We start from the raw sequence: 27,236 nt of genomic DNA, 5'->3' as shown, positions 1-27,236 counted from the left end.
CATGCCACATTTTATACTTAATGAGTTGAGAGCATTTATGGATGACAGAGAATGTTACAATTAAAGTGTCAACCTTAGATACATGGATGCATTTCAGTGCAAGGAGTATGGCAAACAGTTGTTTGAAGGGTAGAGGCCCAGTTATTGATGTGTGCTCCAATTTCTTTATGAAAGCCATCACTGCATGACAACAGCAGCACTACCAGCTCACCAGTGGACTGAACAGAACCATCAACGTAAATAATTTGTGAAAGTGTTGTGTGTGACTAAGTTATCTATACAGCTTAAGGCCTCATGTTTGGCTTCAAGACGAAGCTTTGGTTGTGATTTAAGAAGAGTTTTGGGGGAAATGGAGGAATGGGGTAATATCCCATGGAGCAGGGAAGTGCCTCTGTTGCCTAACTTGACATAGATCATGTAGCTGGTTCATGCGGAGGTCGGTTCCATTTTTTTCGATCCATCTGGAAGGATGTTCACCAGTGCTGAGGAAAGTTTGGAGGGCTTCTGTGCAGGGGTTTGAATGGGCTAACCTAAGCATATTGACCCGAATAAGGATATTTCTTTCAGTAACACGATTTCTAATGCTTGGAATATTAAGTTCTTTCAACATATTTAAAATTTTGGTAGTACGAGGGCATCCTAGGATGATCCTCATTGCTTCGTTTTGCAGTTTTTCCAGCCCTCCAAGCTTCCAGTCAGACACGAGTGCAAGTAGTGGCGCCGCATAATCAACCAATGATCTAATATAAGCAAGATACATCATTTCCACAATTTTAACATTAGCACCATACCTGGGATGAAAACCTGCCACAACTAAGTGCTCTCAGCCTTTCTTTGTATTGGTGACAAAGTCTCGTTACGACAGGTCCAAGTAGTGGAACCTCAAAGCCTAGATACCTGTATCTGCTTACATATTCTAGAAGAGACCCATCATGCAACGGGATCTGACGAACTGTGCTTCTCTGTCGAGGAGGACGCCTGTTGAGTATCTGTTTTATCCCCTGAGATTATTAACCCCAGGTCCTGACACGAGGCTAGTACATGATTAAGAATGTTTTGGGTATTGGAGAATCCGGTGGTGTGAATCATTATATCAGCAAAACTAATCATATAATGATGGGGCTGGCTAGGCATAGCATTAAGGCATTAATCAGAATATTGAAAAGGGTGGGACTAAGTACACCTCCCTGTGGGGTTCCTAATTCTAAATTTTTAGTTACACTGGAACAACACAGACGACTTTCTGTTGGACAGGTAACCTTTAATCCACAGGAGAAGCCATCCTCCATCATCATAGTCCGTTTGAGCTGATCTTTGGGCACAATGTACGAGGTCCACTTCGGGTGCTCAAGGATAGAAGACGCCTACTCAACACTACAACCCTTCAAGGTTGCAGGTGGCATGTCAGCTGACTAAGGCTAACTTAAAGGCAGCTCAAAACACGATGAAACAGAGGTATGACACCAATTCAGTTTAGTTCCTTCCACCCAGGAGACAAGGTGTTGGTACAGGACCCTATACCTGGCCACACCTTAAAAGCTAGATTTATGGGACCTATGCAAATTTTAAGTAAATTATCTGATGTAAATCATGTGGTATCTCACCTTGACAAGACCTCAAAAACTAAAACCTACCACATTAATAAAATTAAAGCATTTAATATAGCAGATAAAGCCCCAATAATAACTGTCCTGCCTCTGTAGATGACCCTGACTCTTTGCAATCTATTTCTGAGATTAATGTATTATTATTATTATAATCAAATAGAAGCGCTAAGCCACAAGGGCTATACAGCTGAGATTAATGTAAAGCTTCTCAATTCTGTCCTCCTCAAGGACCCTAGCCCTTTAATGATGGGGGCTATCTAAGAATCAAGTATTATTATAATCAAAAAGAAGCGCTAAGCCACAAGGACTATACAGCTAAGAATCAAGTAACAAGTTTAACTGTGCTCCTACAATCTTACCCTGATATCTTTTCGGATGTTCTGAAAAAATGTACACTAGGATATCACGACGTAGATGTTGGAAACTCTAAACCTATTAAACTCTCCCCCTACAGAGCTAATCCTGAAAAACAGAGGCTACATCAAGAGGTGGTAGAATTTCTGTTAGAGCATGGATTAGAGGAGTCTAGTCCATGGGCTTCACCATGCATCCTTGTAAAGAAAGCTGATGGAGGTTTTTGAATGTGTACAGAATACCATAAGGTGAACGAGGTCACAATTGCAGATGCTTACCCTCTGCTACATCTGGATGACAATCGACTTTGTGGGTAAGGCTACTTTTGTGTCAAAGTTAGATCTTAAAGGTTACTATCAGGTACCTTTGACAGACGAGGTGAATGAAATCTCTCTTCGTAATTCCAGATCATTATCAATATACAATTATCCCCTTCGGAATGAAAATCTCTGGCATCATTCCAAAGCTGCAATGTCAGGCTTTTAAAGGACTTAAGACACAGCCACTTACCTAGATGACATTGTAGTGGTGTCGGATACTTGGGACCAACATATGTTTAGGCTTAAGGCTCTCTTTGAAACCTTTCAGTTTCCACTTAACTGTTAACTTATCCACGTCTTCCTTTGACCAGGCTACTGCTAATTTGTTGGACCATGAAGTAGTGGCAAAGTGGCCCCTAAATTTGCTAAAATACTTGCTATTAAAAATTATCCAGTACCTCAGGATAGGAAATCCCTCCGTTTCCTAGGTATGGTAGAATTTTATAGAAGATTCTGTAAAAAATTTGCAGATATTGTAGCCCCTCTAACCTCCCTCACCAGTCACAAAATCCCCTTTTGTGGACCTCAGTGTCAAGACTCGTTCAAGAAAACTAAATCACATCTTCGTACTGCACCCATTCTCCTGTCTCCTGATTTCTCCAAACCTTTCACGTTACAGGTTGATGCTTGGGAGTCTGGGGTGGGGGTAGTACTTCTGCAATCTGAGGACAATGGGTTGCAGCCAGTGGCTTATTTCTCTGCCAAGTATCAGCCGCACCAGAGGGCCTACTCCACAATTGAAAAGAAGCCCTCGCTCTGATACTGGCCTTGGGGAATTCTGAAGTATGTTGGCCAGATCTCTCAGGTGGTCACAGTCTAATGACCACAATCCTCTGCTCTACATTCAACATATGAAAAAACCACAACACAAGACTCATGAGTTGGAGTCTCCAGCTACAACCTTACAACAAAAATTTGTCATATGGCCAGCAAAGATATGCTGGCTGATGCGTTATCTCGCATCTAACTTCTTAGGTGGTTAGGATGTTAGATACTTTGGGTACAAAAATTTTTTTCCCCTCTTGTATATAATGAATATTTAATTTTTTTTTTTTTAACGAGGGGATATTCTGCTACCATCCACAGGTATCTTGGACCTATGTTAGGCGGATTATTTGTGTATCTATGTTAGCCCTACTGTCTGCTGTCTCACTCTAAGTTTAGAGTTTGGCTTTATGTATCGATGAAAGCTGAGCTCTAACGAGTTGGATGGTTGGGAGGAAGGGCAGTTCCATTATACTGTGCCATGACAGCACTTTTTACCCACTGAGGTGGAAGGCTAGTCCTGAGCCATCTTGGAGTGGGGGTGTTGCATACAAAGAGTATGTAGCCTTTATTTGGAGCATGTTAACACACTTAGGCTGCCTCACCAACCAGCAAACCAGGTCACTGAGGGTCTGACGATCAGGGCCCCATTGTCAGATCAGTACCTAGGTTCAGCCAATCATAATGTGGATCTGGCAATTGTGAAGGTGACATGGCTACCATTCACATTTTCACACCTGTCATTTCCATTCTTCTGCTTTTTGGAAACACAGTTGTCTATCTTGTCTCTTGGCTGCTGCTCTGCCCTGACTACTCTGGTGTGCACTAATACCTATTTGCTGTACATAGTGTATATAGTGTACATACTTGTTATACCTGAAGGATAATATAATTCAAAGTTTTCTGCTGTGTATTTTACTCCAAGCCCACCTTTACACCCAGGATAGCAGGCCTTGATTACCTGGGTCGTAATAAATATTTGAGGTTATTGCATTGTATAAAACCATTGAATAGCGAGGTTGCCGTAAGCGGTTTACTGTCAACTCGCGCCTCTAAGCATTGATCTTAATTTTTTTTTTGGGGGGTCTAACACTTAGAAAATTATTCTTCAGATTTATTTTTTCAAATATTTCTCAACCCTGAGAACGAGTTTAGGATCAAGGCTCTCGACCCTCCAAGGATTAAAATTTCAGTTTGTTGTCTATTAGACTTAGGAATTTTCCCTCTTTCTTTCCATGCTATTTGAATGTCACTGATTCTAGTATCTAGTTCTGGACATGGTATGTTTCGGTTATTGATGAGAGACTAAAATCATGTAGGTAGTACAAAGGGTGTTCTTATTTAGAAATGCTGAATCCATAATGGTCACACAGGTGCATGGGTGTTGGAAGGCAATCAGGTTTGATCCAAGGAACATGACAGGTTCATTTCATTGGCATCAAGGTGCCTTCCTTGAGGGGATGAATAAACGAGATTGTGGATATGTAAAATGAGAAATGTATGGGTGTGTACTTCACTAATCCTGCAGGTCAGTGTTGAGGTGCATAATCTGCAGTGATCAATTTCATTCTAAAATAGACATTTTATACCAACTTGAGGATTTTTTTTAATAAATGTCAAATTGATAAAAATTCTTGCACCTAAATAGTGAGAGACCATCCTTTTACTCAAGACAACAGATTTAGCTCTTAACAAAACTGGGCAACTGCTGGGCAAGCTTCTCCACCGTTACAAGTTGGGATTGGCTACAGGACGTATTATGATTTGCTGCATCATAGATTTTACATTCTGCAGGTGATCTACAATATTTCTGCTGGCTCTTTTGCTACCTGGCCATATCTGCATGGTTGATGTGTCGGGAGAAAATCCTGCATTTCTAGGTGTTGTCCTATATAAATTGAAGCTGGAAAATCTTGGCAGAGTTTGGCAATGTTGCTAGAATCTCAGACCTCGGGCTAAGCAGATTAAGTTTCCAGATTCTGGAGATAAAGCTGCCCTGGATGTCCAGGCCACATTGTGTAAATTCCTGTTGCCTACTATAGTATGCAGGATGACAGTATTGCAGCTAGACTTGAGAATGGACTGTGTAATGTTACAGAGGTCATCAATAGACCAGAGAATGGAAAGATTGTCAGCTTGCTCAGCATCCTTCACTGACCATTCAAATCCCACTCTTGAGGGCATGAAGGATATGTTTTGGACAATGACTTCAAACCAACTGGTCCTGTGACACGCTAGTGATCCGAAAATCTACATGCTGTCACGAGAGGAGCCTTGAACAGATAGCACAATGAAAGTTAAAGGTATCGAGAGTCAGCCAAAACGCTGGCAAGTCAGGCAACGAGGTTTTGCCCAAAAGTGGTACCAAGTTCGAAGAAAGGTCTGTGGGCATGCCAGGGTGAGATAAGGGTGCTGAAGGGGTAATGGGCCAGGGAGCCAAAGCATGAATGACTATCAGTTTATTTTTCCTTATTAAAAGGTAAGGGAAGAGGGGCAGCTTTGAGGAGAAAAATGCTGTATATTTCCTTCTGCAGCCAGTAGTACTGATGTTGCTTAGAAACCAGCCCACACCCTACCTGGTAAACCAGGAACCCCAGTATATCAAGGTGGCACCAGAATCAACCAAGCCAGGCTCAGTGAACGAGGTCTCGGTTAATCATTTACAAGTTAATAATTCAGATTAGTGAACTTGACAAAGGGAGTGACACAAGCAAATTTACACACAAAACTAGACTGGAAATGCCAGTCTTACCTCTTCGGGTTGCCACGTCCAGGAATATTCCTGTCATCCAAGGAGTCTCTCACTATGGCTCTGAAGAGTGGCCCATTATGTCTCCAGATAATCCAACTACCACGGTAAACAGCACCACCCGTGAGGTCCTTGATGGAGTATGATGGATAGCAATCCCCCTCCCCTGTCTTGGAGCAGAAATTCGCAAGGAAAATATAGCTCCAACTAAGGCCAAATGGAAGGAAGGGGAGAGGTGAGGGGGGCTAGATTCAATCCAAGGAAGGAGACACGAGGTATGATTCCTAAGATCAAGAGCCCTTTCACCATGCAAAAGAGCCTCTAAAGGGTCTTCTTCGAATAATTAAACAATGTTGCTGTGTCTAACAGATATGTTGAACAAGTTGAAGAATGATGCAGGGAATTCTATGCATGCCTAACCTTTAGGCATGACTTACCTACACTAGAGGATTTTTCCAGTGGTTACTACCTCCTACTGCTTCAACTCGCCTGACTGCAGTAAGCCACTTCTCTGCACATATGCTATACATCTCAAGATTGATGGACTGAACACTGACTCCTGGCTGAAGGACTGATTACCCCAAACTCATTTTCTACCATTCTCTGTATTAGACTGAAGAAGCCACTGGCCGGTGAAAAGCTTCCACAAACCTTCCCAGATGTCTTTCTTCAATATTCAACAATTTTACTATTCCATAACTAGTACATGATACAGACTTGCAATAGCCTTTCCAGATACATCTCCTCTCCATTTTAGCATCTTTGCTTAATCCCTTAAAAATATGCACACGTCCAAACAAATACAACAGCATATATAAAAATATTTTCAATTATTAATATATTCAACACCAGCAGTGACCCCATATACACACTTAATATGCATCCAATAAAATAAAATGTGTTCCCATACACTACAGAACATTAGGGTAAGTTACAGGCATACTATTTTATCATTTTTATTTTATGAAACAAATACCACATGAAATGTTAAAATGAAATAATGGTGAGGCTGAGTGCGTAAACCAGTATTAACTGGCTGTGGTTACTTTTTTCCGCTCTTCTTGATACCGCCAGATGCTGAAAAAAATTATTTGTACTTTAAATACTACAGGTAGTAAATGTAGACATTAGTTACCAGCCTTTTCACCTGTTCATTTCAAATATAGCCTAAACTGAATAATTACATATTACAAATACCTTTAACAATTCAGTTATTCTGGAAAAGTCATTTAACCCTTTCACTGTCGAGACCCCTGATCCTGAACTGTGTCAACAAATACAGTGGAACCTCTACTTACAAGTTTAATCCATTCTGTGACCTTGCTCGCAGCTGGATTGGCTCATTTGCAGTCAATTTTCCTCACTTAAACTAATTGAAATGCAATTAACCCTTAAACGGTCCAACGTATACATACATTCACCTGTGCAGTGCCCGAATATTTTGAGAGAAAAAAAAAAAAAAAACAATCGGTTTTTTATAGGAAAAAAAGAGCATGTGGTACCCAGGCATCCCCAATTTTTTTCATATGGTGCACACTGAGTGTGCACACCCATTCTCTCATGTCTAAGCAATTCAGGCCTATTGTACCAATGTTCACCAAATGACAAATGAAATGCATATATACATTTGGGGCACTACGCGAGAGAACGTATATATACATTTGGACCATTTAAGGGTTAATCCATTCCCGGCTCTTAGGAGGTACGACAAGATACTTCAATACAGTGGAACCTCTACTTGCGAGTTTAATCAGTTGCAGAGTCAACTTTCCTCATTTAAATTAACCCTTAAATGGTCCAAACGTATATACGTTTTTTCAACATCCGAAAGTATGTAAAACAATGTAGATCTTTTTTGTTTTACATTTGAAAACGTGTAAAAAAACTTTTATTTACATTTTTTTTGTTATATTTGAAAACATGTAAAAAAAAGTAGATCTACTTTTGTAGCACTACGAATTTGAATGTCTATCTGTTTGGACCGTTTAAGGGTTAATTGAAATGCAATTAATCTGTTCCAGTGGAATTCTGTACTTCAATAATTTCGCTAATATCAACTCTTTGGCTTATTTATCTATCTCACTTCATCTAATATGACATAATAAACAATATACAGTGGACCCCCGAGTTTCGTGGTTAATCCGTTCCAGAGAGCCTGCCAAAAGTCGAAATTCACGAAACTCGAAACCACTTTCCCCATAAGAAATAATGGAAATAAAATTAATCTGTTCCAGACGCCCCAAAATATTAAAATAAAACATTTTTTTCCAAATTAAATAAAGATTTATATACTGAAATCAATGAGAAAGGCCCCGCTTCACTGCGTTTCGCCTTACGGCGTTCCGCTAATACAGCGATGTCAAATTACGACCAAAATTTGCCATACGGCAAGCGGTCTTTCAAATACGGCACCCCCGACCCGGTTTGTTTACATTTTCCGTGACATCTATTATGTCAGGAAACTTTCCAAAATTTCAAGTTTTAAAGTTTCTGCACATTTTATACATACTCTGATAATTATACTTATGTGTACCTGTACCTAAATATACTTACACACTGTGCTGGTGTGCAGGTACACATTAAAATCGCTAAGAGTCTCTACTCATGATGCCCCAATACTACGTAATAATAACTCTTGGGCACACTAAATGTCTTATTTTACATCAATATAGGCATTTTCATTAATCCATCTATGATATTTTCCTCAAAATTATATATGAAACCCATTACATAGCATATAAACATGATATATACACTCACAGAATAAAAATTGGATGTAAATATGAGATTTGTTTACAAAGCAGCTGTGTAGGTAGTGTCAGAAGAATTACGTTTTCTCTAGTCAAACACTGGGGGGTAACTGTAGAAAAATATTCTTTTCGTATACCTTTACTCTATATATAGCAATTCACGACCCTTGTGGGTTTAGTGCTTTATAATATATTATTATTATTAATAATATTATTAATATTATTATCTTCATTCACTCTAAAAATGGTGTGTTGCTGTTTGTTTATTCTGAACTAACTTGTACACAATGTAAGAGTATTTGTGTTGCACGGTAATTATTATAATAAAAAAATATTGAGGTAAATGTTTTACAAACTCTTACAAACGTACGTGAATGAAATAAAAGTAGACATATTAATACGCATTTATTTCGCCTGACCAAGTGATCGTCCACTACCTGTTCAGTTTGTGTTCTTACATTGTCTCAACTCTGTATCTCGTTCTCTCTCTCGTTTACTCTTTTGTTAACTAGTTGGCTCTCATTGACGATGGCGTCTAAGGTTAGCTGTGATAAAAAGAGTAGTCGTAAGCCTCTTATTTTAAGTGCCAAGTTAGAGGATGATGGTGTGCCATTCTGATTTTATTCAATAAACACACTGCCACTCACCTCTCACATATTAATATTAATATTTTAAGGTAAGTACAGTGGACCCCCGCATAGCGACCTTAATCCGTGCAAGAGGGCTGGCTGTTATGCGAAATGTTCGGTATGTGAATGAATTTTCCCCATAAGAAATAATGGAAATAAAATTAATCCGTGCAAGACACCCAAAAGTATGAAAAAAAAAATTTTTTACCACAAAAAAATGTTAATTTTAGTACACACAAACTGAAAAAGGCATGCACAATTACATGACACTTACTTTTATTGAAGATCTGGTGATGATTGATGGGATGGGAGGAGGGGAGAGAGAGTGTTAGTGTTTAGAAGGGGAATCCCCTTCCATTAAGACTTGAGGAGGCAAGTCCTTTTCTGGGGTTACTTCCCTTCTTCTTTTAATGCCACTAGGACCAGCTTCAGAGTCACTGGACTTCTTTCGCACAACATATCTGTCCATAGTGGCCTGTACCTCTCGTTCCTTTATGATTTGTCTAAAGTGGTTCACAACATTGTCATTGTAACAGTCACCAGCACGGCTTGCAATAGCTGTGTGAGGGTGATTTTCATCAAAAAAGGTTTGCACTTCAAGCCATTTTGCACACATTTCCTTAATCTTTGAAGTAGGCAATTCCTTCAATTTCTCTCTCCCCTCCTTTGAACCAGTTTCCCCAGGTCTGGCCTCTTGCTCTTGAAGTTGATCTATCAGCTCATCAGTGGTTAGTTCTTCATTGTCCTCCTCCACCAACTCTTCCACATCATCCCCACTAACCTCCAACCCCAAGGACTTCCCCAATGCCACAATTGATTCCTCAACTGGTATACTCCTCTCAGGGTTAGCCTCAAACCCTTCAAAATCCCTTTTGTCTACACATTCTGGCCACAGTTTCTTCCAAGCAGAGTTCAAGGTTCTCTTAGTCACTCCCTCCCAAGCCTTACCTATAAGGTTTACACAATTGAGGATATTAAAGTGATCCTTCCAAAACTCTTTTAGAGTCAATCGAGTGTCTGTGGTCACTTTAAAGCACTTTTGAAACAGAGCTTTTGTGTACAGTTTCTTGAAGTTGGAAATGACCTGCTGGTCCATGGGCTGCAGGAGAGGAGTGGTATTAGGAGGCAAAAACTTCACCTTAATGAAGCTCATGTCCCCATAAAGTCGCTCTGCCACGTCTGTAGGATGACCAGGGGCATTGTCTAACACCAGGAGGCACTTAAGTTCTAATTTCTTTTCAGTTAGGTAATCTTTGACATTGGGGGCAAATGCATGGTGTAACCAGTTATAGAAAAAGTCCCTAGTGACCCATGCCTTACTGTTTGATCTCCACAGCACACACAAATTATCCTTGAGGACATTCTTTTGCCTGAAAGCTCTGGGAGTTTCAGAGTGATACACTAATAAAGGCTTAACTTTGCAATCACCACTAGCATTGGCACACATCAACAAAGTAAGCCTGTCTTTCATAGGCTTATGTCCTGGGAGTGCCTTTTCCTCCTGAGTAATGTAGGTCCTGCTTGGCATTTTCTTCCAGAACAGGCCTGTTTCATCACAATTAAACACTTGTTCAGGTTTCAGTCCTTCAGTTTCTATGTACTCCTTGAATTCCTGCACATATTTTTCAGCCGCTTTGTGGTCCGAACTGGCAGCCTCACCATGCCGTATCACACTATGTATGCCACTACGCTTCTTAAATCTCTCAAACCAACCTTTGCTGGCCTTAAATTCACTCACATCATCACTAGTTGCAGGCCTTTTTTTAATTTAATCCTCATGCAACTTCCTAGCCTTTTCACATATGATCGCTTGAGAGACGCTATCTCCTGCTAGCTGTTTTTCATTTATCCACACCAATAAGAGTCTCTCAACATCTTCCATCACTTGCGATCTTTGTTTCGAAAACACAGTTAAACCTTTGGCAAGAACAGCTTCCTTGATTGCCGTTTTCTTGGCCACAATAGAAGAGATGGTTGATTTGGGTTTCTTGTACAACCTGACCAGGTCGGTGATACGCACTCCACTTTCATACTTATCAATGATCTCTTTCTTCATTTCTATAGGAATTCTAACCCTTATTGCTGTAGGGTTGGAACTAGAAGCTTTCTTGGGGCCCATGGTCATTTATTTTCCAGAAACAGCACCGAAAACACTGTAATAATACGAAATATTCCGATTGTATGCTTGAATGTTACCGCGGAGGCTGGCTGGTAAACAATGCCACCGGCGGAACATATGAGGCTGGCTCAGGCCGCACATTGGACGCGTCTCGGACGAAGGCCGCTGAGCGGGTTTTTGGGCGGTATGCGGGGCAAAATTTTAGCGATCAAAGCGTCCGCTATGCGGATTGTCCGTTATGCAAGGCGTCCGTTATGCAAGGCGTCCGTTATGCGGGGGTCCACTGTAATAAGCGTACTCTGTGTGCATCTTACCTTTTGTTGTGTTTTTAAATGCCTATTTATATTGCTAACTTAATATAAGTTAGTGTAAACTTGTCTGTAATTTATTGCATATTTTGTGTGTGCTCTGGTAATAATAGTTGTGGACCTGTGTGGTAGCCGGGTGGAGGGACAACATTACGTTTTCTCTGCTCAGCCATCAGAGAAAACTTGTATGAATCTGCGTTTGGCCCAGCCACTCCCCCACTCCGCTTTTGTTTACAATTTTCGGTATGAATTATTCATTAATTCTACCTTCGTTTATGATGGCATCTAAAGGTAGTTGTTAGAAATTATTAAATTCAGTGAACACAGTATGTCGATGTTAATAATATGGCTCTGGGCCACAGCGTAGGTAGCTGGTAGGTGTAGCCCAGGCGGGCTACACCTACCGGCTACCTACACTGACTTCCTACAAATAAATACTACTCACCTCTTCCTATATTAAGACTACACATATTTTAAGGTAAATAATGAGTGTACTGTATGTGTATTTTACCTCTCTGGGATGTTTTAAATATCGTATATTAAGTATGAGACGGGGAGCCAGGGCTACCTGCACCTGACTTCCTAAAAATAAGTACTCACCTCTCTCCCTACATTAAGATTACAAATACTTGAAGATAAGTAATGAATTTACTGTGAATGTATTTTACTTTGTGTGTTTTTAATGCCTAGTTCTATTATTAACCTAATATAATTTAGTGTAAACTTATTGTCTGGCATTTATATGCATTTATAAATGGAAAAAAATGGTGTTCTGCCTTCCGGTGATGTCTGCTTTCCGGCGACAGCCTGGAACCTAACCCGCCATATAAGTAGGGCCCTACTGTACATGCATATAAAAAATAACATTACACTTACCTTTACTGAAGACTTCTGGGTGGATGGAAGACGGGAGGAGGGGATAGGAGGAAGGTGTACACTATTGTTTGGAAAGAGAATCTCCTTCCATTAGGACTTTAGGTGGCAAGTCCTTATCTGGGGTTACTTCCTTTCTTCTTTTAATGCCACTGGGAACAACTTGAGTCACTGGACCCCTGTCGCACAAAATATCTGTCCAGAGAGGTCTTTTTCTGGCGTTTCTTTAAGATTTTCCTGAAGTGGGACACAACACTGTCATTGTACATGTTGCAGATATGGCTCATTTCAGCTTGGTCAGGGTGATACTTTTCAACAAAACTTTGCAACTCATTCCACTTGGCACAAATCTCCTTAATCTTTGAAGAAGGCACCTCATCCACTCCCTCTTCCTCCTCCTCTGAAGCAAGTTCCTCGGCTGTGGTTTGATGCTGTTCCAGTTGAAGCTCTTGCAGTTCGTCAGTGGTTAGCTCTTCCCTGTGGTCCTCCACCAACTCTTCCACATCCCCGTCACTCACCTCCAACCCCATGGACTTGCCCAATGCCACAACACCTTCCACAACAGGCAGAGGGTCAGCAGGGACAGGGTCTGCCTCAAACCCTTGAAAATCCCTCTGGATCATGTTCCTCACTTTGTTTACCAAAGGGCTTGCACTAGCTTTCCTTGGGTCCATGATGACTTATTTAGCAGTTGCAAGCACAAAAAACAATGGATTATGAAATGTATTTATTGTATGAACCCGCTGGGTGATGGTCATATGTTGGTAAACAATGGCACACCGAGTGTGAATGGCGTGGGAGATTGGCTTGGTGTGTGCGGTGACGGGCGGACGGGTACCGGACGGTCGCCGAATCTCCGAGTCTAACCACGAATCTCCGAGTCTAACCACGAATCTCCGAGTCTAACCACGAATCTCCGAGTCTAACCACGAATCTCCGAGTCTAACCACGAATCTCCGAGTCTAACCACGAATCTCCGAGTCTAACCACGAATCTCCGAGTCTAACCACGAATCTCCGAGTCTAACCACGAATCTCCGAGTCTAACCACGAATCTCCGAGTCTAACCACGAATCTCCGAGTCTAACCACGAATCTCCGAGTCTAACCACGAATCTCCGAGTCTAACCACGAATCTCCGAGTCTAACCACGAATCTCCGAGTCTAACCACGAATCTCCGAGTCTAACCACGAATCTCCGAGTCTAACCACGAATCCCCGAGTCTAACCACGAATCCCCGAGTCTAACCACGAATCTCCGAGTCTAACCACGAATCTCCGAGTCTAACCACGAATCTCCGAGTCTAACCACGAATCTCCGAGTCTAACCACGAATCTCCGAGTCTAACCACGAATCTCCGAATCTAACCACGAATCTCGAGTCCAAATTTTGCCAAAAAAACCTTGCCGAAGGTCGAATTTCACGAAAGTCGAGGCTGCCGAAACTCGAGGGTCCACTGTAAATAACATACAAACCTGATACATACTCTAAAATGAATAAAATATGTCATTCATGTGGTGGCATGGGCAGTGTGAGCGGTGGACGAGAGTTTTTCTGGAGACCGGGCAAAATACTTCATGAATAATTTAGCTAATATCATCTATACGGCTTATTTATCTATCACAGTTCATCTAATATGACATAACAAAAAATATGAATAACATAGAAACATGATATATACTCTAGAATGAATAAAATATGTCATTATGTAACAGGTGGAGGCAGTCACAACCTCTCCCTCTTTGTTGTGGTAAACACTGCCATCTAGTGTTGGCCTTTTGAAGCCCTCTATTATAACTGTTATATGTAGTACAGTATTATTATATATTATTAAACATATTATTTTATTTTATTATACTATTATTATTATTAAACGTATTATACATATTATTATTATATAAATAATTTGTAATTTTTATTCACACAAAAAATATACGATTTACTGTTATTCCTTATTGCAATAATTGTACAGTGGACCCCCGGTTCATGATATTAATCCGTTCCTGAGAGCTCATCGTAAACCAAAATTATCGGAAAGCAAATCAATTTTCCCCACAAGAAATAATGGAAATCAAATTAATCCGTGCAAGACACCCAAAAGTATGAAAAGAAAAAACTTTTACCACATGATATATTAAGTTTAATGCAATATAATAATTACAATAACAATAGAATAATTGACACTTACCTTTAATGAAGATCTGGTGATGATTGATGGGATGGGAGGAGGGGAGAGTGTCAGTTTTTAATGTTTAGAAGGGGAATCCCCCTCCATTAGGACTTGAGGTAGCAAGTCCTTTTCCGGGGTTACTTCCCTCCTCCGTCTAATGCCACTAGGACCAGCTTGAGTCACTGGACCTCTGTCGCACAACATATCTGTCCATAGAGCTCTGTACCTGTCGTTCCTTTATGATTTGTCTAAAGTGGTTCACAACACTGTCATTGTAATAGTCACCAGCATGGCTTGCAATAGCTGTCTGAGGGTGATTTTCTCTATAAAGGTTTGCACTTCAAGCCACTTTGCACAAATTTCCTTAATCTTTGAAGTAGACAACTTCTTCAATTTCTCTCTTCCCTCCTCCGAAGCAGTTTCCTCAGGTCTGGGCTCTTGCTGTTGAAGATGATCTTGCAGCTCATCAGTGCCACAACTGATTCCACAACTGGCATACGTTTCTCAGGGTTAGCCTCAAACCCTTCAAAATTCCTTTTTTTCTACACCTTCTGGCCACAGTTTCTTCAAAGCAGAGTTCAAGGTCCTCTTAGTCACTCCTTCCCAAGCCTTACCTATAAGGTTTACACAACTGAGGATACTAAAGTGATCTTTCCAAAACTCTCAGAGTCAATCCAGTGTCTGAGGTCACTTCAAAGCACTTTTGAAACATAGCTTTTGTGCAGAGTTTTTTGAAGTTTGAAATGACCTGCTGGTCCATGGGCTGCAGGAGAGGAGTGGTATTAGAAGGCAAAAAACTTGACTTTAATGAAGCTCATGTGCCCAGAAAGTCGCTCTGCCAAGTCTGAAGGATGACCAGGAGCATTGTCTAATACCAGGAGGCACTTAAGGTCCAATTTATTTTCCAGGAGGTAATTTTTCACATTGGGAGCAAATGCATGGTGTAAGCAGTCATAGAAAAAGTCCCTAGTGACCCATGCCTTACTGTTTGCCCTCCACAGCACACACAAATTAGCCTTGAGGACACTCTTTTGCCTGAACGCTCTCGGAGTTTCAGAGTGATACACCAATAAAGGCTTCACTTTGTAATCACCACTAGCATTAGCACACATCAACAGAGTAAGCCTGTCTTTCATAGGCTTATGTCCTGGGAGTGCCTTTTCCTCCCGAGTAATGTACGTCCTGTTTGGCATTTTCTTCCAAAACAGGCCTGTTTCGTCACAATTAAACACTTGTTCAGGTTTCAATCCTTCAGCCTCTATGTACTCCTTGAATTCGTGCACATATTTTTTCAGCCGCTTTTTGGTCTGAACTGGCAGCCTCACCATGCCTTATCACACTATATATGCCACTGTTTCTTAAATCTCTCAAATCAACCTTTGCTGGCCTTAAATCCACCCACATCATCACTAGTTGCAGGCATTTTTTTAATTAAATCGTCATGCAACTTCCCAGCCTTTTCACACATGATCGCTTGAGAGATGGTATCTCCTGCTATCTGTTTTTTGTTTATCCACATCAATAACAGTCTCTCAACATCTTCAAGTACTTGCAATCTGTTTCGAAAACAAACTTGCATCTTTTGCAAAAACAGCTTCCTTGATTGCCATTTTGTTGGCCACGATAGTGGCTGATTGGGGTTTGGTATACAACCTGGCCAGCTCCGAGACACGCACTCCACTTTCGTACTTAGCAATTATCTCTTTCTTCATTTCCATAGTAATTTTCACCCTTTTTACCACAGGGTTGGCACTAGAAGCTTTCTTGGGGCCCATGGTGACTTATTTTGCAGTTACAAGCACAAAAAAACACTGGGATAAGGTGAAATGTACCGAATGTATGCGTGGATGCAACCGCACTGGCTGGCTTGTAAACACTGGCACCCACGGGCCAGCTGAGGCCACACGTGGGACGCATCCTGGATGAATCGCGCGAGGTGAGGCAAAATTTTTGCGTTAAAATGTATCTTATGGCGAATTTAACGTAACGCGATGCCATCGTAAGGCGGGGGTCCACTGTACTAGTACGGCACCAACCCTGGCGTGCAAGCCGTACTAGTATGGCACCAACCCTGAAAGGGTTAATGACACAAGGACCAGCTTGAGTCATTGGACCCCTGTTGCACAAAATATCTGTCCAGATAGGTCTGTTTCTGGAATCTCTAAGATTTGCCTAAAATGGGACATGGCATTGTCATTGTAAAAGTCACTAGCACGGATTGCAACAACTTTCTCAGGGTGATGTTCCTCCACAAATGAATGCACCTTAGTCCACATTGCACAAATATCCTTAATCTTTGAAGAAGGCACCTTCTTCCATCTCTCTTCCTCCTCCTCTGAAGATACATCCTTGCCACTCACATCCAACCCCATGGAATTCCCCAATGCCACAATGGATTGCACAACAGATATAGGGTCGACAGGGTCAGCCTCAAACCCTTCGTTTGGACACAATCTGGCCACAATTTTCCCCAAGCAGAGTTCATTGTCCTGGAAGTCACTCCCTGCCAAGCCTTATCTATGGCTTATGCAATGGAAGATATTGAAGGGATTCCTCCAGAACTCTCTTAGGGTCAATTCAGAGTCTGAGGTTATGTCAAAGCACCTTTGAAACACTGCTTTAGTGTACATTTTTTTTAAGTTTGCAATGATCTGCTGGTCCATGGGCTGGATGAGAGGAGTGGTGTTAGGAGGCAAGAACTTTACTGTTACAAAACTGAATTCCTTAGACAATTGGTCTTCCAAGCCTGGAGGATGAGCAGGAGCCTTGTCCATTAACAGGAGGCACTGGCGTGGTAGTTTATTATCCGGGAGGTATTTCTTCACACTCAGGCCAAGCATTTCACTGAACCATTCCAGGAAAATTTTCCTCATAACCCATGCCCTACTGTTAGCCTTCCACATCACACACAATTTACCCATGAGAACACTTATTCTTGAACATACTGGAATTTTCAGTGATACACCAGTAATTGCTTCACTTTGAAATCCGCACTAGCATTACCACACAAGAGAGTTAGCCTGTCTTTCATAGGTTTGTGTCCTGGGAGTGCCTTTTCCTCCTGCATGATGTAGGTCCTCTTTGGCATTTTCTTCCAAGAGGCCTGTTTTGTCACAATTGAACACTTGTTGGGGTTGGAATTTTTCAGCCTCTACATAACCTTCGAATTCCCACATGAATTTTTCAGCCGCTTGTCTGTCTGAACTGGCACCCTCACCCTGCCTTACAACAATGTGTATGCCACTTCACTTCTTGAATTTTTCAAACCAGCCTTTGCTGGCCTTAAATTCACCATCAGCAGCACTCATTTCAGGCAGTTTCTTTACGAGATTGTCATGCAGCTGCTTTGCCTTTTCACAAATTATCGACTGCACGACACTATCTCCTGCTAACTCTCTGATCCACATCAACAACAATTTCTCCACTTCAATTGTTTGGGATCTCTGTTTGGTTATTGCATTCACGCCTTTCGCAACATCAGCTTCCATGATTTCTTTTCTCTTTGCCACAATGGCGCTGATCGTTGATGGTGCCTTTCCTTATGTCCTGCCGAGTTCGACAATGTGTATGCCACCATCACATTTTTGAACAATTTCTTTTTTCATTTCTACGGTATTCTTCAGTTTCTTTACCAAAAGACTGGCACTTGGAGCTTTCTTTGGGGCCATGGTGGCTTGGTTAGCAGTCACGCACAATAAACAAGTGGCAAAAACAATGGACTATTACGAAATGTTTCATATGACCTGGTAGGATATGTTCACTCACTGAGAAACGACACGACACTGCCTGAGAATGCATGTGGGAGGTGGCTTTGTCTGTGCGCTGGGCATTGGACAGGTTCCAATACATCGACGAAAACATTGGAAATCAACAAAAACGGAAATTGGCGATAACTGAGCGACGATAAGGGAGGATCCACTGTACAGAGAACTTTCACGACATGCACAAGTATGACGAAGCACCTAAATAGTGAGAATGGTTGAAGTTCCTCGATTTGTATTCCCTGGAACACAGGCAAGAAAGATACATGATAATATACACTTTGAAAATCCTAGAGGGATTAATACCAAACTTGCACACAAAAATCACTCCCTATGAAAGCAAAAGACTCGGCAGGAGATGCAGCATTCCTCCAATAAAAAGCAGGGGCTCCACGAGTACGATAAGACAACACAATAAGTGTCATGGCCCAAGACTGTTCAACTGCGTCCCAGCATACATAAGGGGGATTACAAATAGACCCCTGCCTGTCTTCAAGAAGGCACTGGACAGGAACCTAAAGTCAGTACCTGATCAGTAGGGCTGTGGTTTGTACGTCAGTTTATGCCCAGCCAACAGTAACAGCCTGGTTGATCAGACCCTGATCCACAACGAGGCCTGGTATCAGACTGGGCTGCAAGGGCATTGACCCCCGAACCTTCTCCAGGTAAACACATCAGCCGTTTCCCACTGAGGCAGGGTGACCCAAAAAAGACCCAAAAAGAAAATAACTTTCATTACCATTCAACACTTTCACCATGGAAATATAAACACACATGCAGTATAACGTGATCCTTTATTGACAACGTTTCACCCACACAGTGGGCTTTTTCAAGTCACAAACAGATCTACCTGGGGTGGAAGATACGCAAGTATTTATAGTCAGGTTCAGAATGCTGCATCTGATGATCTACCGAGTGGGGTATTTCCACTTTCACCATCGCTCATACACAATCACTGTCTTCGCAGAGGCACTCAGACAACAGTTTAGAAGTCCCTCCAAACTGCCAATATCCTAAACCTCTCATTTTAAGTGCAGGCATTGTACTTCTCATTTCCAGGACTCAAGTCTGGCTAACCGGTTTCCCCGAATCCCTTCACAAAATATTACCCTGCTCACACTCCAACAGCTTGTCAGGTCCCAAAAACCATTCGTTTCCATTCACTCCTCTCTAACACGTTCACGCACACTTGCTGGAAGTCCAAGCCCCTGGCCCACAAAACCTTTACCTACCTACCTCCCTCCCTCCAACCTTTTCAAGGACAACCCCTACCCCACCTTCATTCCCCTACAGATTTCCATTCTGTCTAAATAACCAAACCACCTCAACAACCCATCTTCAGCCCTCTGACATTCTTTTAGTAACTCCACACCTAATTTCCACACTACGTGGCAGAAATGTTCAATTTTTGCCGATGTTCAAGAGTAAACAAATGATGTCACTGTCCAATGTGTGTCCAATTGGCCCTTCTAAAACACAGTCATGAATGGGTTGACAATTATACAATTATTACAATAATGTAGTCTGCATAACAGTAAATCTTATATTTTTGTGTGAAAAAAAATCAAAATGGAAAGCAAACATAATATAAGAGGGGCCTGGAGATGTGACTAATGAACAGAAAATTTTATTTTAGTGCCAGGAATGTCTGTTTATTCTGGACCCTATTTTGAAATTGGCATCTCTTGAAATTTGTTTGTAATTGGCCAAATTACCAATTTCTAAGCACTCTATTGGGTAGTTGAAAAGGGTAAATGGGCAGCTTCTTGTAGGTCAACTGGAACAATGAAATGGGCCAAAAATAGGGGGGTTAAGTGAGCAAAACTGCCATGTGTAAATATTGCATGTTGATAATCCAGCAAAATCACTAATCTGGCAACAGATTAATTCAATTCACATTATTCTTTATGGGAAAAATTGCTTTGGTTGTCGAACAGACATTTGGAACGAGCCAAGACCGACAACTGAGGTTCCACTGTACAGCACTGTAAAATATAATTCAAACTAAGGAACCTTGTTCCACCAGCATCGAGTGTCAGGCCTCGACTTACCAAGTGGACCACCCTTTGCCGCACGTGCTTGAAGCTCCTTCATCTTTTTCTCCTCCTCTTTCTTCTTTTCCAGGAAAGCCTTGTCATCCTAAAAGAAAATTTCAGTAGAGACTTTAATACAGTCACGCATGTACATTATAATTTCAAAGAAATGAAGAAAAAGAATAATGCGGTAGCAAAAGTTGTAAATGCTAGGGCGCTTTTGAAGATGTGGGTCTGAAAGATGATGGATCTGATATAAAATGGGATATATCCTACTTGCTCTTTGCTAATGATAGCACTTCTAGGGAATTCTGAAGACAAATTTACAAGGACAGATGAACTAATGTGAGAGCAGACATGCAGGCCAATAGTACTAGGTAAGAAAAACCCTAAATACTAAAAAAAAAAGAGCAACAACCTAAAGCTTCAGGAAATATGCATGAAATTTTAAAATGTCTAAAGCCCCCAAAAATCAATCTTGGGCTAAAGCTGATAGAAGTGAAGGCAAGCATAGGTTTTCAAACACGAAGCTAAGGAAATCACATATTTAGTGATCCAATAAAAAATACAGAAGTAACGTTGGAAGAGAGAAAAAAATTAACTATGAAATTACAGGAGCGATTGATGAAATGACGAGTGTGAAATAAGAGAAAAAGTTAGCATTCAAGAGGTTTTTACAAAGCAGAAGTGATATAAGAAGGGATAGAAGAGATCAGGCTGGGATTGAAGCCATCAAGACTAATGTTAAAAGAAGATGGATATATAGTTTTGGAATGGTTGGAGACCAACATAGAGCATGTATTGTTCCTATGTATAAAGGCTAAGGGAACAAAAAGAGTAAGAATTATAGGGAAACAACCCTTTTGGGCCTGGACTTCCAGCAGGTGTGCATGAGCGTGTTCGATAGGAGTGAATGGAGACGAATGGTATTGGGACCTGACGATCTGTTGGAGTGTGAGTAGGGTAATACAGTGGACCCCTGGTATTCGATAGCATCGGTATACGTTAAATTCGGTATTCGATAAGTTTTAACGCCAAAATTTTGCCTCGCCACTCGTTAAAAAACCCTCCACACACGATTCGTCCAGGACACGTCCATGTGAGTGCCAGTGTTCACAAGCCAGCCAGTGTGCTCGCATCTAAGCATACACTCCGTACATTCCATATTATCACACTGTTTTTGGTGCTTGTTTCTGCAAAATAAGTCACCATGGGCCCCAAGAAAGCTTCTAGTGCCAACCCTGTGGTAAAAAGGGTGAGAATTAGTATGGAAATTAAGAAAGATTTTGAAGGGTTTGGGGCTAACCCTGAGAAGCCTATGCCAGTTGTGGAATCCATTGTGCCTACTTCAAAAATTAAAGAAATGTGTGCAAAGTGGGTTGAACTGCAAACCTTTATGGATGAAAATCACCATAACACAGCTATTGAAAGCCGTGTTGGTAACTATTACAATGGCAATGTTGTGGCCCATTTTAGACAAATCGTAAAGGAACAGGAGGTACAGAGCTCTATGGACAGATTTGTTGTGTGACAGAGGTCCAGTGACAAGCTGGTCCTAGTGGCATTAAAAGAAGAAGGGAAGTAACCCCGGAAAAGGACTTGCTACCTCAAGTCCTAATGGAAGCGGATTCCCCTTCTAAACAATAAGTTCGACACTCCCCTCCTCCCATCCCATCAATCATCACCAGATCTTCATTAACCCTTTGAGGGTTTTGGCCGTACTAGTACGGCTTACGACCCAGGATTTTTGACGTACTAGTACGCCAGTGAGTGTACCTGGTAAAGTGTATGGTAGAGTTATAATTGAAAGAATTAAGAGTAAGACGGAGAATAGGATAGCAGATGAACAAGGAGGCTTTAGGAAAGGTAGGAGGTGTGTGGACCAGGTGTTTACAGTGAAACATATAAGTGAACAGTATTTAGATAAGGCTAAAGAGGTCTTTGTGGCATTTATGGATTTGGAAAAGGCGTATGACAGGGTGGATAGGGGGGCAATGTGGCAGATGTTGCAAGTGTATGGTGTAGGAGGTAGGTTACTGAAAGCAGTGAAGAGTTTTTACGAGGATAGTGAGGCTCAAGTTAGAGTATGTAGGAAAGAGGGAAATTTTTTCCCAGTAAAAGTAGGCCTTAGACAAGGATGTGTGATGTCACCGTGGTTGTTTAATATATTTATAGATGGGGTTGTAAGAGAAGTAAATGCGAGGGTCTTGGCAAGAGGCGTGGAGTTAAAAGATAAAGAATCACACACAAAGTGGGAGTTGTCACAGCTGCTCTTTGCTGATGACACTGTGCTCTTGGGAGATTCTGAAGAGAAGTTGCAGAGATTGGTGGATGAATTTGGTAGGGTGTGCAAAAGAAGAAAATTAAAGGTGAATACAGGAAAGAGTAAGGTTATGAGGATAACAAAAAGATTAGGTGATGAAAGATTGAATATCAGATTGGAGGGAGAGAGTATGGAGGAGGTGAACGTATTCAGATATTTGGGAGTGGACGTGTCAGCGGATGGGTCTATGAAAGATGAGGTGAATCATAGAATTGATGAGGGAAAAAGAGTGAGTGGTGCACTTAGGAGTCTGTGGAGACAAAGAACTTTGTCCTTGGAGGCAAAGAGGGGAATGTATGAGAGTATAGTTTTACCAACGCTCTTATATGGGTGTGAAGCGTGGGTGATGAATGTTGCAGCGAGGAGAAGGCTGGAGGCAGTGGAGATGTCATGTCTGAGGGCAATGTGTGGTGTGAATATAATGCAGAGAATTCGTAGTTTGGAAGTTAGGAGGAGGTGCGGGATTACCAAAACTGTTGTCCAGAGGGCTGAGGAAGGGTTGTTGAGGTGGTTCGGACATGTAGAGAGAATGGAGCGAAACAGAATGACTTCAAGAGTGTATCAGTCTGTAGTGGAAGGAAGGCGGGGTAGGGGTCGGCCTAGGAAGGGTTGGAGGGAGGGGGTAAAGGAGGTTTTGTGTGCGAGGGGCTTGGACTTCCAGCAGGCATGCTTGAGCGTGTTTGATAGGAGTGAATGGAGACAAATGGTTTTTAATACTTGACGTGCTGTTGGAGTGTGAGCAAAGTAACATTTATGAAGGGATTCAGGGAAACCGGCAGGCCGGACTTGAGTCCTGGAGATGGGAAGTACAGTGCCTGCACTCTGAAGGAGGGGTGTTAATGTTGCAGTTTAAAAACTGTAGTGTAAAGCACCCTTCTGGCAAGACAGTGATGGAGTGAATGATGGTGAAAGTTTTTCTTTTTCGGGCCACCCTGCCTTGGTGGGAATCGGCCGGTGTGATAATAAAAAAAAAAAAAAAAAAATAGTACGCCTAAATTCTAGTGCCCTCAAATCTAGTGGGAGAAAGCTGGTAGGCCTACATATGAAAGAATGGGTCTATGTGGTCAGTGTGCAGAGTCTAAAAAAAATCCTGCAGCACACAGTGCATAATGAGAAAAAAAACTTTGACCTTTTTTTTGGAATAAAACAGCGACTTTGCATTGTATTTTCGTATGGTATTTATTGTTGTATTTTAGTTTTCTTGGTCTCATTTTATAGAATGGAAGACATATTACAGAAATTGAGATGATTTTGACTGGTTTTACAATGAAAAGTACCTTGAAATTGAGCTCAAAGTAGCAGAAATGTTCAATTTTTACCAAAGTTCAAAAGTAAACAAATCATTTCAAGCGTTCCATACACGTCAACTGGCGAGTCTAATATTCTTTCACAAGTGCGCCAATATTATTTATACCATTTTTTATACTAATGCAGTAATCTGCATAACAGTAAATCTTCTATTTTTTGTGAGAAAAATTCAAAGTGGAAAGCAAAAGAATGCAAGAGGGGCCTTGAGACATGACTAATGAACAGAGGAAATGTCATTTTAGTGCCAGGAATGTCTTTCTTGTTTATTCTGGACCCTATTCGGAAATTGGCATCTTTTGAAATTTGTGTGAAATTGGCAAAATTGCTAAATTCTGACCACAGTACTGGATAGTTGAAATTGGTAAATGGGTGGTTTCTTGCACTCATTCGATAGAAAAAAATGGAGTTCTAGCGAAATATTCATGTTTTCTGTTGACTAGTACAGTGGAATTGGCCGAAAATGGGACTCAAAGTGGGCAAAATCGCCGATGCGTAAACATTGCCGAGACCGCTAACTTCGCAAGAGCATAATTCCGTAAGTTTTCCATCAAATTTCATACTTTTGGTGTCATTATGATCGGGAAAAGATTCTCTATCTTTTCATAAGAAAAAATTATTTTTTTTTTTTAATTTGGCCGACCCTGAGAATGAGTCTCAGAGAGGGCCTGTCGACCCTCAAAGGGTTAAAGGTAAGTGTCATGTATTCTATTGTTAGCAGAGTACTACTAACTGTGCATGTCTTCTTCAGTTTGTGTGCATTAAACTTAATATTTCATGTGGTAAAACTTTTTTTTTCATAGTACTTTTGGGTGTCTTGCACGGATTAATTTGATTTCCATTATTTCTTACGGGGAAAATTAATTCGCCTTCCGATAATTTTGGCATACGATGAGCACTCAGGAACGGATTAATATCGTATACCGGGGGTCCACTGTATTTAGTGAAGGGATTCAGGGAAACCAGTTACAGTATTTTTATATAGCCGGACTCGAGTCCTGGAAATGGGAAGTAAAATGCCTGTACTCTAAAGGAGGGGTTTGGTATATTAGCAGTTTGGAGGGATATGTTGTGTATCTTTATATGTATATGCTTCTAAACTGTTGTGTTCTGAGCACCTCTGCAAAAACAGTGATTATGTGAGAGTGAGGTGAAAGTGTTGAACGATGAAAGTATTTTCTTTTTTGGGATTTTCTTTTTTTTTGGGTCACCCTGCCTCGGTGGGAGACAGCCGACTTGTTTATAAAAAAAAAAAAAAAAGCCTGTTGATTATACCTGGAAAGGTATGTGGTCGAGTTATTATTGAAAGAATTAAGGGCAAGATGGAAAACAGGATTGCAGATGAACAGAGGCTCTAGGAAGAGCAGGGGATATGGAGACCAAGTGTTTACATTGAAGCATACAAGTGAACAGTATGTAGACAAGGGTTAACAACTTTTGTTGCATTTATGGATTAGGAAAATGCATGATAGGGTGATAGGAAAGCAATGTGGCAGATGTTGCAAGTGTATGGAACAAGTGGTAGGTTACTGAAAGCAGTTAAGAGTTTTTACAAGGAGAGTAAGACTGATTAGGGTATGTAGGCAAGAGGGAGATTATTATCCAGTAAAAGTAGGCCTTAGACAGGAATGTGTAATGTCACCAACCTTGGTGACATTACACATGTGGTTGTAAGAGAAGTCCATCCTGGGGTATTGGGAAGAGGCGTGGGATTGGAAAATAATATGGAATTGTCACAGATGCTTTTTGCTGATGACACTGCTTTTGGGAGGGTATACCTGGAGAGGGTTTCGGGGATCAACACCCCTGCGGCTCAGTCCGAGACCAGGCCTCGTGGTGGATCAGGGTCTGATCAACCAGGCTGTTATTGCTGACCGCACGCAGACTGACATACGAACCACAGCCCGGCTGGTCAGGTACCGACTTTAGGTGCCTGTCCAGCACCTTTTTGAAGACAGTCAGGGGTCTCTTGGTAATCCCCCTTGTGTATGCTGGGAGGCAGTTAAATAGTTTTGGGCCCTTGACACTTATTTGTATGCCCAGCTAGGCTCATATTTCACGGCACTACGGTGCTGACACCTAGTGGCATAGGCCTACCAAGCTCGGCCCACACCACGCTTACCCTGTCTCACTCTGGCAGCAGACTTCACTCAGTCAACACGGTTTATTCTGTAACACTCTTCTGGGCATGCCCCTCAGGGCCTGGGCACTTTAACACACTGCCTGTGTACCAAGAACCTAAATAAAGTAACGTTTCCTCTGAAGCCTAATTATTGATCCCCGGCTTGCACAGGACTCAAACAATCATGAAGCCACACGTGGATAAGGCCACATAGATCTACAAGCCACATGGAGCAAGCCACAAACTGTTTCTGCTGCCTGACATCACCCAGGATGTCACACCTGACATCACTACATGTCACATCAACAGTGTTATAGTATCACAGTGAGCAATTTATATTTAGTACTGTCGAGAAGGATTGAGAGAAGATATATGTCACGTGTTAATTCCTCAGTCAGTGCTCCTTACTAGTGTTCTCACATGTTCGTGAATACTTGTCTATTTTTGCACAGAAAAGTATCTTTTTAGTGCAAGCAATGTTGTAACCGTATGTGCAGTGCAGGTGCGTGCAAGCTTTACGTGTCCCCCCAATTAAGTGGTCTGAGCCCAGATGTGTGTGTGTAGACCACAGTGTGGTCTGAGCCCAGACCATTGGTAACACCCTCATGTTAAATGTCACCGCATTGCGAACGTTTGACAACTGATGCTAGTCAGTCCAGGCATCAGATTACGAGTGTCTGAGCCCCCATGTACAGAAAGCTCTTATGCTCGCCATTCATAGACACCATGCCCAAGACATGCCACTACGATTCCCCACTGAGACTCGTTGCACTCCACCACCTGACTGTCAGAGTGGTCAAGTATAGAAAACCAGTCTGAGGACGCTTAGACTAACTCTGCCATGACTTCAACTGTTGAGAGGATGACATCGACAAGCCACAGTAACCGTCGTCAGGTGACTGACTCGTGTCACAGCTTCAATGAGCAGCCTGTACAAAATATGTCACTATGATTGCTACAGGTCAGCCATCACTAATCCGGCAATCAATTATCCGGTTCCATCAGTAATCCGGCACTAATTTTGGCTAGCGTAATTTCAAATTTCATCA

General features: G+C 41.6%; 2 long non-coding RNA genes across 2 annotated transcripts in view; one reads left to right on the top strand and one right to left on the bottom strand.

Annotated features, from left to right (window-relative positions):
- The first annotated feature begins 1,325 nt into the window (after positions 1 to 1,325).
- Positions 1,326 to 3,089, top strand: LOC138853479 (uncharacterized). The gene is made up of 3 exons (XR_011392666.1): positions 1,326 to 1,455; positions 2,062 to 2,274; positions 2,901 to 3,089. It is a non-coding gene; the product is annotated as an uncharacterized lncRNA (long non-coding RNA).
- Positions 3,090 to 6,738: 3,649 nt separating this feature from the next.
- LOC128706575 (uncharacterized) overlaps positions 6,739 to 27,236 on the bottom strand; it is a 42,825-nt gene continuing 22,327 nt past the window's right edge. Inside the window, exons 3-4 of the long non-coding RNA XR_011392665.1 lie at positions 20,456 to 20,543; positions 6,739 to 6,872 (exon numbers count right to left, since the gene is read on the bottom strand). This is a non-coding gene — a long non-coding RNA (uncharacterized lncRNA). The remainder of the gene's footprint in view (positions 6,873 to 20,455; positions 20,544 to 27,236) is intronic.

The sequence above is a fragment of the Cherax quadricarinatus genome, chromosome 3 (genome assembly GCF_038502225.1).
Source record: "Cherax quadricarinatus isolate ZL_2023a chromosome 3, ASM3850222v1, whole genome shotgun sequence".
Classification (NCBI taxonomy): Eukaryota; Metazoa; Arthropoda; class Malacostraca; order Decapoda; family Parastacidae; genus Cherax; species Cherax quadricarinatus.
The sequence above is the reverse complement of the archived record's forward strand: the minus strand, read 5'-3'. Positions and strand labels throughout refer to the sequence as shown.